The sequence below is a fragment of the Lipotes vexillifer genome, unplaced genomic scaffold (genome assembly GCF_000442215.2).
Source record: "Lipotes vexillifer unplaced genomic scaffold, Lipotes_vexillifer_v1.1 scaffold204, whole genome shotgun sequence".
Taxonomy (NCBI): domain Eukaryota; kingdom Metazoa; phylum Chordata; class Mammalia; order Artiodactyla; family Lipotidae; genus Lipotes; species Lipotes vexillifer.
In genome coordinates this window covers 307,633-318,278 of record NW_006777418.1, presented here as the reverse complement: position 1 = coordinate 318,278, position 10,646 = coordinate 307,633, and the positions used below count along the sequence as shown (strand labels likewise).

The 10,646-nt window shown below is 43.1% G+C and overlaps 1 pseudogene; it reads left to right on the top strand.

The window, feature by feature from the left end:
• The first annotated feature begins 7,721 nt into the window (after positions 1-7,721).
• On the top strand, positions 7,722-8,505 carry LOC103086788 (40S ribosomal protein S4, X isoform pseudogene; annotated as a pseudogene).
• Positions 8,506-10,646: the final 2,141 nt, after the last annotated feature.

Below are 10,646 nucleotides of genomic sequence, written 5' to 3'. Positions count from 1 at the left end.
CCTGCAACGCTGCTTCAGCAGGAATGTGTTTCATCGTTGGATATTCTCCTCTTGGACAAGTGCTGTATATTTTTACTCAGTCATTTTCTCGTATGGAGATAAAGCCAAGCAACCAAACTCCAACTGAAACCATCAAACTACCTTTCGAAAGGGTAGACCAATTTTTGTTCCTACCGATAAGACTGGAAGCAAAGGCATGGGACTCAGAAGACACAGACTCTCTGCCCAGCTCTGTCACTTACCAGCTGTGTGTCCTTGGGCAAGGCTGGATTTCACCTCTCTGGCCTTTTTCTTCTCCTCTGTGATGTAGATATAATAACATGTGTCCTACCCCAAGGTTGATCAAATGAGATCACATAGGTGGAGGCAATTATGAAGTGCAATACTACTTGGCTTGAATTACCGCCAAGTATAACAGCAACTAGCTTGACTGATCCATAAGGCTCAATTTTTTTTCAAATAATTGAGAGAGGAAGTGAAAAGAAACAGAGAAAGTGGCAGATTCTGCTTCTTAGTCCCAAATAACATTTGCAACTGGTGTGGCATAGATTGTATTATGATTGTCTTAATTTAGTAGCAAGGCAGCTTCAGATTATATGATCAAATTCACATTTTTTAAATTAGTATAGTACTGTACAGTCTCTCAAATTTGTCAGGAGCACAGACCTAGGTGTTAAGAGACCTGAAATTTTAGCTTGGCTCTGTCACGACGTTCTATGAGACAAGTTAACCTTTCTGAGCCTCTCTGAATCTTGAAATTTGGTGGATTTCATCCAGAAATCAATTTGGAAAGATTTACCAAGAAACTTGAGACTCTTTGTATCTTTTGCTCCAGTAATTACATATTTGAGAAGCTATTTTAATGACCTAATCCTAAACCGGACAAAATGTGTTAGGTACAAAGATATTTGTTATAGTGTAATTAACAACAGCAAAAAAAGAGGGACGATCAAAATGTTTAACCACAGTCCATCTTCTTTATAAAAATGCATGCTATTATTTAAGATGTCGATTCAGAATGCTATGCAATAACATAGGGAAATATTTAATAAATTATGTTAAGTAAAATAAAAGTCAGGGTACCAAAATGTATGAATATCCTACTCTAATCCTACACACAGGAAAAACTAAGAAAACTACTTTGCCATAATATTGCCAAGTCATGCTTCAATGAAAGTGGTTAATTTTTAGGTTTTTTTCTATTGTTTACAGTTTATTTTCAGTTTTCCTCTATTTCCCAAATTTGCTTTAATGTTTCTTATTTTATAAAAAAAATGAAGCCTAAAACATAATACTAGGAGGTTAAAATAGTCTAAAGTCACCTGTTTCAATGTTAAAGATCTATCCTTCTATAATAGTTTCAAATGTAAAGATCTGTGATTAAAATAACAACAGTTTCAAAGCAAGAAATCACTAATGAAACACTATGGCTATAGAACGCTCTGTTTAAACATGTGGAATCCCAAGGCCTGTTTCCACAGCACTCCCAGAAGTGACGGGCCAGGGTGTGTCCAGTGTAACACAGCAATCAGGGTGGCTGTATATAAATCTTGCTGAGAGCAAAAGTCTGAGAAAGAGACCAGTAGTAAGAAGCATGACTCAGTGTTTATGAGATTCATCAGAACAGTCTATGTAAATGCCGGCCTATGAAACCCTGTGTGTGTGAATTGATTTTTACAGCAATGTCATACTTGGTCAGAAGGCTATTTTAGCATGAAATAATTCTATAGGTGTGAGAAATACGTTTTCCCCCCTCATAGGGCTCAGAGTGACATAACATTTTGGAGAGCTAATGAATTTTTCAAAATGTTTTAAAACCCAGTTCTGGAATGGTATTTTGATCTGCATCCACCACAGTGAGTTTATGTCTGGATTTTTTGGGAGACTGGAGTCAAGAGTGATGGTGCTTCAGGCCACGGTCCAGGGGGAATCAGCCAACTGGCAAGCTCATGACCAGTTCCACACCAATGAGGTTGCTCTGCTTTGTGCATGGCTTTATGTTAGGGTCTTACAAAGCAAATTCACAAATAAAGAATAAAAGAAGTATTCAGCTACAGAATAAAATTCTCCCTCTTGTTTATCTTTCACTATGACCTATATACATGTCCTAAGACCATGTTTTCAATTTGCCTACAATCTAAAAAGAAAAAAAACAAGTTCTCCCAATGATCTTGATAAACACACAAAATATAAAACAAACCCTGAATTGAAATTGAGGTTTGTATTAATCCACACGGCTTGGTCAAAATGCTGCTCACCTTTCTTTGAAAGAATCCAGGCCTCCAAAAGTCAGTGGCTTTGGGAGTCTGTTTATATGGTAGCTGCCAAAGGGTGAGAGAATTCTACGTGGTGTTTGAGCCAGGAGATGCTGCATACAAACCAAATCAGGCTGCTAAGGGCAGGGGGTAGATGAAAGTGTTAACAAAGCAGAGGATGGAGACCAGAGAGTGACTTGCCCCCCCGCCTCCCTGCAAAGGGACTCAGGGACACTGCCTTCCCAGGGAAGCAGCCAGGCACGTGTCCTCGCAGACATACCAGTGGCAGGGGAGCAGCTAATCTATCCACCTGTCAGGACACTTCTGTCCGCCCAGGGCCAGGTGCTAGTCTGGCCAGCAACACAGGCCACTTGCTAGAGAAAACGTGTACGAAGAGCGCAAAGATTAGCAAAACGCTCCTACGTCAGGATGAGCTTCTGCCCCAGCCCTTACTTCTCTTCCATTCTGGAGAGCAAGAGGGAAGCATGCACAACTCTCTCTTGCACTCTTCAATTAATTGATAGATCATTTTTCACAGCACAAAATAAAGGACATAATTGAATTGTTGGGCCTCTTTAAAAATAAGCCACTTAGCCTCTTTTATTTTTTTTTAATTTTTATTGAAGTATAGTTGATTTACAATGTTGTGGAGCTTCAGGTGTACAGCAGTGATTCAGTTATACATATTCCCTTATAGTCCCCTGTACTATACAGTAAAACAAAGCCATTAAAGTCCTATTTTTTTTCAACTGAGAGAAAGAAATGGTTCCTACGAGTGGGAAATCTTCCATTAAAACCTTTCAGATAATTGAAAGTCCAGCAGCAGGCTGCCCCTCCCTCTCCGGCTGTTCTTAGGGATGTTATTTTCCAGGCCATGGTCATTGCTGCAACTTCTCTACCGAGTCCAGAACCAGATTAAGTTCTCAACTCAGCATGGGAGTGGAGAGCGGGGTTTCTCCCATCCTGTATGTGCCACGGGCCTATTTAGGCCTTCCCACATCAGGCTCACATTTTTAGCACCATCACTCTCCGTCCTGACTCATGATCACTTGCTATAAACCATGACATTTCACATATCTGGCTTTGCTTAAGAATGAGGTCACCTATGCAAGGGACTTTTCCAGACAACTGAAGCTTACCCTCTGTGTGACAATTTCTGTTCAGTTTTTTCTATGTTAATTATCTGAGTTGGATTTTTTTTTTTCTGAAATTGCTCACATACCCCACCTTCTCTTAAACAGACACTGAGCTTAAATAGTTTTTCTTCCTTGATTATTCAGGGTCATTACTGTGAACTTTCTGTCACTGATGTTATGGCCTCCAGAGGCTGTGCAGGTATTTAGAACCATTTGCCCTACATGACACTTGCTGAGAACCTGGGTCCATTTCATTTTTTTAATAAATTTATTTATTTATTTATTTATTTTTGGCTGTGTTGGGTCTTCGTTGCTGTGCGCGGGCTTTCTCTAGTTGCGGCGAGCTGGGGGGGCTACTGTTTGTTGCGATGTGCTGGCTTCTCTTGTTGCGGAGCACAGGCTCTAGGTGTGGGCTTCAGTAGTTGTAGCATGTGGGCTCAGTAGTTGTGGCTCGCGGGCTCTAGCGCACAGGCTCAGTAGTTGTGGCGCACGGGCTTAGTTGCTCCGCGGCATGTGGGATCTTCCCGGGGTCAGTGCTCGAACCCATGTCCCTTGCATTGGCAGGCGGATTCTTAACTGGGTCCATTTCTTAAAGGTTTGTTTGATTTTGGTTTTGTTTGTGCAGTTCCCCTATTGTAAGTTATAAGCAATTACAGCCTCTGGCAACCATTTCTCCCACGACCCTGCTCTGAGAAACCGAGCTCGTGGGTATTCTGTCAAAGCGCAAATTAAGTAATAAGGATGATGATGAGCACTAACATTTGTGGGTCTTTGCTGCTTTCCCAGCATTCTTCAAATGACTTACAGGTATCATCATACCAATGGGCTCAGAAAGAGAGTCTTGGGGGATCTCCCTGTGAGAAAAGAACCAATTATAAAGATATGGGGGTTTTTGTTTGTTTGTTTTGTTTTGTTTTGTGGTACGCGGGCCTCTCACTGTTGTGGCCTCTCCCGTTGCGGAGCACAGGCTCCGGACGTGCAGGCTCAGCAGCCATGGCTCACGGGCCCAGCCACTCCGCGGCATGTGGGATCTTCCCGGACCGGGGCATGAACCCGTGTCCCCTGCATCGGCAGGTGGACTCTCAACCACTGCACCACCAGGGAAGCCCAAAGATATGTTTTTAATATCAACTGCAGGTGTCTGAAGGAAGGCTGCCTTTGTGTAACTTGCAGTTTTCTGGAGACCCTGGGTCGGCTGATGTGGCCAAATATAGTGAACTCCAGACACATGAGCTCTTGCTCTTGCAAATCATTCCATTCTGAGCTTTTGGAAGGATTTCCTTCTATGTCTCACCACTTTTCAAACTTGCCTCCCCCCTGAATCCTGTTATTCTTCACTTCTCTCCTATTTCCCTTCCAATTCCACCTCCACCTTCCTTCTTTCCTTTCTCCCTCTGTTCCTTCACCCCTATATGTGTCTCCGAGTATAACCAGCAGTTTCCTGAGGCACTGCTAAGCTGGCAGACTCGAGAGCAAAAGCAAAGCTCTGTACAGCGGAGAACTTGAGTCCTAATCCCAGCTCTTCTGGCCAGCTGTGTCACCCGGGCTAAGCTCACCCAATCTACGCTCACTCAATCAAACAATTTTTCTGTCTCCAGCAAGAGTGTGACAACAATGAAGGGAAAAGATACAAATAAACTTACTTATAAAACAGAAATAGATCCACGGACATAGGAAACAAACTTATGGTTACCAAAGGGAAAAGGAGGAGAGAGATAAATTAGGAGTTTGGGATTAATATATCCACACGACTATATATAAAATAGATAACCAATAAGGACCTACTGTATAGCACAGGAAACTATACTTAGTATTTTGTCATAACCTAGAAGAGAAGAGAATCTGACGAAGACTATATATAACTGAATCACGGTGCTGTACACCTGAAACGAATGCAACATTGTAAATCAACTATACTTCAATTAAAAAAAGATAATGTATATGAATGCGTTTGGTAACCACATGGAAATTGTTGTTAATAGTGAGTTAAAAAGAATACTTTATAGACTACATTCAGAATTGGGGATTTGAACTGGAGCTCACATTTAATTGTACACTATTCATAAAGAAAATGGTAATGATAAAATTACAGAGAAAAGGGCTTCCCTGGCAGCACAGTGGTTGAGAATCAGCCTGCCAATGCAGGGGACATGGGTTCAAGCCCTGGTCTGGGAAGATCCCACATGCTGCAGAGCAGCTAGGCCCGAGAGCCACAACTACTGAGCCTGCGCAGCTGGATCCTGTGCTCCGCAACAAGAGAGGCCATGATAGTAAGAGGCCCGCGCACCGCAATGAAGAGTGGCCCCCGCTTGCTGCAACTAGAGAAAGCCCTCGCACAGAAACGAAGACCCAACACAGCCAAAAATAAACATACAAATAAGTTAATTTAAAAAAAAAAAATTACAGAGAAAAGGTTTCAGCTAAAAAATGCATCTTGAGAATTTCACTGTATTAATTACTACTTATTTGTACATAATACTACTAAATCTAAATAAGTTTCTGAATCGACATAATGTTTGCACACGTTTTCACGCATCAGTTTTTAATATAAGAAATCTAAACAAGAGCAGAAGAAAGCTTACTGTAGGTCATTTAAAACTCTGTCATTGGGCTTCCCTGGTGGCGCAGTGGTTGAGAGTCCGCCTGCCGATGCAGGGGACGCGGGTTTGTGACCCGGTCCGGGAAGATCCCACATGCCGTGGAGCGGCTGGGCCCGTGAGCCATGGCCGCTGAGCCTGCGCGTCCGGAGCCTGTGCTCCGCAACAGGAGAGGCCACAACAGTGAGAGGCCCGCGTACCACAAAACAAACAAACAAACAAAACTCTGTCGTTCGTTAAAAACAAAAACAAAGAAAAAACAATGAAGGAAGCTGCAAAACAAAAAGCTGTACTCACAACCTTGATGGCAAATAAGGAACAACCTCTAACATTTTTTTAAAAAGCCATTCTCATTATTCAAAATTCACTAAATACCCACAATATTTCAGTCACTCTAAAACTAGTCACAGACCCTATCTTCCAAATAGTTTATCAGTGTTTTATTTTTCTTTCACCTAGGTAGACAGTGAAACAGTCTCCCAATTTATTCAACCAAATCATAGACAGCCCAGCACCACATTTTTCTCACAGCAGGTTCTCAGTAATAGTGATTGATTACTCAGTTATCCAACGGTTTTTTAACATAAAACAGTCAGAAACAAAGAAATGAACCTCTCTTGGGTCAAAGTGAACTCACTACCCAGCCCTCCCATAAACCTGCCGAGTTGCTCACGTTTTATTTAAAAGAGAATTAAATGTTTCAGGATATCTGGTGGGAAGACACGAATGTGGCAGAGGGTCCTGGAATGGGAGTCAGGTGAGCTGGGAGCAAAGTCTGGCTCTGTTCTTTACTGGCTGTGAAACCTTGCTCAAACTTCTTGCCCCACTGAACCTCAGTTTCCTCAACTGCAAAGGGAAATAATAGCTACCTCACAAGACTATTTTGGGTATTAAGTGGAAAAATCTATTTCTTAGAGCTAAGACAGATAATCAACAAATTCAAACTAAAGGGAGCTAAAAATCATCCCTGTTTCTATAAAATGTAAATAGGGCTTCCTGGCTCTCTTGTCCACAGTGGTCCTATTCATGTTTTTATTACTGTGGGTGGAGGACACATTCTTATCTTAGTACATACACACCTGCAACAGCCCTAATATATTATTGTTCTCATTTGACAGATGAGGCCAGTCTGGAAGGCCTTCAACTTTCCTCTCAAGGGCTGAAAATCTTCTCTGCCAATCTCTCTCATGACATTAATACTGGCCCAGAAGCAGCAGAACAAGCTGGGCAAGCTTGGTGTAGTGGCTGGGATTGGGGGAGTCTAATTTTTACCCTTTGGACCACACAGCAGAGGATCTAAGGCTCTAATAGTTCCACTCTGTCTGCCGATCTGCCCAATGTGGTTTTGCAGAGCGCCCCATTCCCTCCCTTGCCTCTCTCCAATCCAGTCATGCTTTAATTCCACCAGTATTTACAGATTCCAAGCAATCATGCATAAAAACTAGCCTCATTATTTTACAGTAACATTTTGTATGAAGTGTGCACCATATACAAAAGGGCTGTATGGCACTCCTTGACCTTACTGTTTCTCACCTCCTTCTAGTAAAGCAACCAGAATTCCCTTATACTGTTGCCATCCTCTCTTCAGATTCAGATCTCTAGGAGTCTGCACCTGTTCATCCACTTATTCATTTTACTAAGCCACTACAATGTCTCATGCATTGTGCAAGCCTCTTGCCTTATGGCTTCATTCATTCTAAAAACACTGTGTTCTTTTTGTGCTTAGCACAGTCATGGCTCATGGTCCCAAGAAGCCCCTGAAACATGTAGCAGCTCCAAAGCACTGAATGCTGAGTAAACTGACCAGTATGTTTGTTCCTCATCCATCAGGTGATCCCCACAAGCTGAAAGAGTGTCTCCCCCTCATCTTTTTCTAAGGAACAGACTTAAGTATTCCCTGACAGGAAATGAAGTAAAGAAGATCTGCATGCAGCAGTTCCTTAAGGTTGATGGCAAGGTCCCAATTGACAGACCTCATCTACTGGCTTCAAGGAGGTCAGCAGCATTGGCAAGACTGGGGAGAATTTCTATCTGATCTGTGATACAAGGGTTACTTTGTTGTTCATCGTATGATACCGGAGGAGCCAAGTACAACTTGTACAAAGTAAGAAAGATCTTTGTGGGTGCAAAAGGAATCCCTCATCTAGTGATCCATGATGCTCGCACCATCCATCATCCTATCCCCCTCAAAGTGAACGACACCATTTAGACTGATCTGGAATCTGGCAAGATGACTGATTTCAACAAGTTTGACACTGGTAACCTGTATATGGTGATCAGAGGTGCTACCTTGGGAAGAATTGGTGTGATCACCAGCAGAAAGAGACAACCAGGTTCTCTTGATGTGGTTCATGTGGAAGATGCCAATGGCAACATCTTGGCCTCCCCACTCTCCAACATTTTTGTTATTGCAAAGGCAACAGACCATGGATTTCTTTTCTCTGAGAAAAAGACATCTGCCTTACCATTTCTAAAGAGAGAGACAAGAGACTGGCAGTCAAACAGGGCAGTCAGTGAAATGACCGCTAGGTGACATGATTGGAAGGGACTTTGTACTTAATTAAAGATAATGTGTCATGATTAATGGCAAAAAATACCTCACAAGCAAACAAACACAAACTGCTTACTGAGCTTCATGCACTGCACCAGGTTCTGGAGATACAGTGGTGAGCAAACCCATACAGAGACCCTGGTCCCTACTCTCGTTAATCAAACAAACATGCCCAACAGAGATATAATAACAAGCTGAGGTAAATGACCTAAAAACATCACCCCAAAATCTGACTTAGACTCATGAATTGGGGAGGCGGGGTGGGAGGGGTCATTCAGCAAAGGGCTTCCCTTCTCCTTAACCTGATCAGAAGAGGTAGGAGTTATTCAAGCTTAGGGAGGTAGGAGAATCCAGCAGAAGCTGGACAGCAGATGGATCAGATCCCAGAGTCAGGTTAAGAGTGTTGTTGGTTCTCCAAAGAGCAATGGAAAGTGATAATAAGGATTTAAGGGAATGATGGGACAGATGTGAAAGATGCTTTCACAATGATCTCCCTGGTAGCAGTGGGAGAGTGGTTTGCGGGAGACCAACTTGTTAGCTGGCCATTGCAGTCATCTGGATGACTTAGTGATGTCTGGGATATGGTGGGTGGGGAAGGGATGGAGGAAAAGAAAGTTCCCAGTTGGAGAAACGGGATGAATAATAACGCCGGTCACTGAGATAAGGAACTGCAGGAAAGGACCAGCTTGGGGGCAAATGGAGAGAAGCAGCATTGTTCCAGGTTCTGTGCTGAGGGCTGTAGGTACATTATTTTGGCTTTATGACAAACCTGCAAAGTAGGTATCATTATCTCATTTTTCAGATAAAAACCCAAGGCTGTATTATCAGCTTAGTTTTTCTAACCCAACCTTTGTGGCTCTGATTTTGCAGGGCAATCTAGTGCCCAATTAGCCTCCCAAGAGCTCTTAAGAAGAAAGATTACCTTTCCCTGGAAACCAAAGCCCAAAGTCACAGAGCTCAGATAGGAATGGATTTGGAACGCTGCCAGAGGTTTTGAGTAGGCTACTCTGGGACCCATGGCAGGCAGCCACGTATGATTGTGCAGGTTGCATACTGCACAAACCCAGAGGGTGCCAGTCATATCAAAGTCCATGGTGAATGCTGCCTCCTGAATATATCAGCCCTGTCCCTCCCCAGTTTCTTTTCAAAGAAGACTCCAAACTCCATGACTCTCCAATAAACCTCAGGGTTCAAAAAGAATCAGTGACCAAGGCAACACCATGCACCTTACCTCTCTGGTCCCAGATGTTCTTTCCTCTTTTGCAGCCTTCATTCAGACCCAGGTATTCATCCCTCACCCTTGTCTGCTTGCCTAGTACCCCAGGGAGGAGTAGACGTAAAGGTAGAGTGAGACGTCCATCACCAAACCACTATTGCTTACAAGAGCTCCCCAGACTGATACACCAAACCTAAAACATTGTTAATATCTGCCCAAATAAATGCTACATAGAAATAAACAAGTTATACCAAAGCTGTCACCTTTTTACGTAGCTAACATAAAATATTCCTCAAATTTCTGATTAAAGGGCGTCCTTGCTCACCTGATCGCATCTTCCCAGACCCAAGGTGCTGTCTGAACAGCAGTGACCAATTGTTTATCTTTGAGGAAGATCAGCCCCCTCTGAGATTTACACTGAAAAAGCCTGGTTCTTCTCCGCAGGCCCAGGGGCTGGGACAAACCACAGCTCTCGGTCTGAAAGCTCAGGCAGTGAGAAATGGAGCTGACTCTAAGACTAAAGCAATCAAGGGCCCTTTTCTCATCAGCCCCTAAGACGGCGGAACCAAATTCACAGAAGTACTTTGGATTCCTGAGTTTCTTGCTTGGGAATGCTCTGGCAAGAGGCACAGTCTCAAGTGCACCAGCCCTCGGTTATAATGGGGAGGGAGCTGATCCTGTGGTCTGTGATTAGAACGAGCTCAGCTTTCCAAATGAAACTCCTCTGCCAGCATCTTCATCATTACTAGTCCTTACCACCGTGGCCCTTAAAAAGGTACAAAACATTCTTTTTTTTTTTTTTTTTTTTTTTTTGGGATCGGGGGCCCTCTCACTGCCGTGGCCTCTGCCTTTGCGGAGCACAGGCTCCGGACGCGCAGGCTCAGCGGCCAT